Consider the following 2429-nt stretch of genomic DNA (forward strand, 5'->3'; position numbering starts at 1 on the left):
CCCATGGCCAGGGCCGCGAGCTGCGCGCGGGGGCGCGGCCGGGGGGCGCCGCAGGCCGGCCGCGGCCGGGGCCGCCGCCGCCGCTCCCTCTCGCGGCAGCCTGGGCCGGAGCGCGGCGGCAGCTGCGGCGCGGACCCCGGCCGCCCGCGGGAAGTGGTCGTGCTGCAGCTCGCCTGGGGAGGTGGGCGCCCTTTCGGTGCGCAGCTCGCCGCCGCCTCCGCCGCCGCGGCCGCCCGTCTGAGAGCCTGGAAAGGCGAGGCTCGAGCAACGGCCGCCTAAGCGCCTCGGGGGTCCGGGGCGCCCCCAGCGGCCGCGGCCTGCAGCGCAGGGCGGGGCGGAAGCGGGAGGGAGGGCGGAGACTTGTGGGCGGGCGCGGGCTCCGCGGCGGACTCTAACCCGCGACGGCAGTTAACGCGTCACGCCTTTCTGGGGTTGAGCGAAGACAAGCCCGACCGAGAAAGCTTCCTTCTACCGCTTCCTCTCCGCCTTTCTTTTCAGTTTTTGCACCGCCTCCTTTCTCCCCACCCCCTCCAGTGATTTCTTTCCTTTGGGTTTGAAAGCCATGGGTTATATAGAGGCAGTTAAAATCTCCTCAGCGTTGTTTTGGTCAAATTGAAATCCTAAAACCAAAATTTCCTTTAGGTACTCCAAATTCACGAGCCTTCAAATATAAAAGGAGGATAAGGTAGGAAAAAGGAAAAGGACGTGCTGAGGGCCTCTCAAGTGCCCAGGCACTGCACTGCTGCAGGCGCTTTCTCTCGTGTATAGCTTATCTAATTCCTGTCATCCAGGACAAAAGATAAAAGAGCAAAGAAGCAGTAAAAATAATACCTTCCCTTTGAATATTTGTCTATACTGAGAACTGAAATGCTTAAAATCAAATTCTGCAGGGAGCCTGGGGTGGTGGCGCACGCCTGTAATCCCAGCTCCTGGGGAGGCTGAGGAGGGAGATTAGCCTGAGCCCGGGAGGCGGAGGTTACAGTGATCCGAGATCGCGCCACTGCACTGCATCCTGGGCAACAGAACGAGACCCTGTCTTAAAAACAAAACAAAATCTTCAGGGTAGGCTTAAAAAAAAAATCTCCCTAGGTAGGTGAATGACAATTACCTGCCTTCTGTAATCATGCATGTATTGTTACAATTAATGTTATAAACTTGGTTGCATGATGTTCATATTTTTAAACTGAGTTATTGTTCTTTTCACTCAGATTCTGTCTCAGTAATCGCTGAACGAGTTTAATTGAAAAGATTTTCTTTCTGTTTACTTATTTACTCATGCTTTCATATAAAAAATTTGAAATGTCAATCATTGGCTGGACCTAATAACCAAAATGCAATAACTGCCCTCAAGAATTTTACAATCTAGTGAGGAAGACATGTTTAGACAGGTTATTAAAAAAACCAAAGCCTAGGGGCCGGGCGCGGTGGCTCACGCCTGTAATCCCAGCATTTTGGGAGGCCGAGGCGGGTGGATCACGAGGTCAAGAGATCGAGACTATCCTGGTCAACACGGTGAAACCCCGTCTCTACTAAAACTACAAAAAATTAGCTGGGCATGGTGGCGCGTGCCTGTAATCCCAGCTACTCAGGAGGCTGAGGCAGGAGAATTGCCTGAACCCAGGAGACGGAGGTTGCGGTGAGCCGAGATCGCGCCATTGCACTCCAGCCTGGGTAACAAGAGCGAAACTCCGTCTCAAACAAACAAACAAAAAACCTATGTAGAACTCAGAGAAACAATTGAAGTTAATCAGTTTTCTGAATTTCAAAGGATGAAAATGATTTAGGACAAAGTGGGATAAGGTGTTCCTGGAGGAAGAAACAGAATAAGTAAATAAATAGATAAAGACTCAGAGGCAGGTTCAGGGGTGGGGATTTGGTAATGGATAAAGCTCCTTACCCAGCAGGACAGGGGGCAAAGACAGTGAGATGCATTAGAGGACTTTGAGGTTTGTCTTTTAGGGCACTGGATGAATGTTAATTTAATTGACTGAACATTGAAAGCAGGAGGAGAGCAGGTTGGGAATGGAAGAGATAATGGGTCTTTATGGGAGTTGCTTTCAATACATATAGGGAGAGAGAGGCAGCCTTAGCTCATAAAAACGCATTGGGAATTAAAAATCTACATCTGGGAATTGAGGTAATTGCTGATGGCTGAAGCCCAAAAGGTGGATAAGGATGAGTTACCCTGAAGAATATTTAAAGGGTAGACAAAGAGGAGATCATGAAGGTGGCTAAGAACAAGCAGTCAGAGAAAGACGAGATAAAGAGATGGCCTGGAAACCCAGAGTTTTAGTCATGTAACATTCGTAGTCATAAGGTTCTGTTGTGTACAAGGCACTATCCTGGGTACTAGAGATGCAAATGAGTAAGACATAGGGGCTTATAAAGGAATGTAGAAAAAACAGATATGCAAACAGATCAGCTAAAGA

This window comes from Sapajus apella, unplaced genomic scaffold (assembly GCF_009761245.1).
Source record: "Sapajus apella isolate SASKATOON/1434 unplaced genomic scaffold, GSC_monkey_1.0 scaffold69, whole genome shotgun sequence".
In the NCBI taxonomy this organism is placed as follows: Eukaryota; Metazoa; Chordata; class Mammalia; order Primates; family Cebidae; genus Sapajus; species Sapajus apella.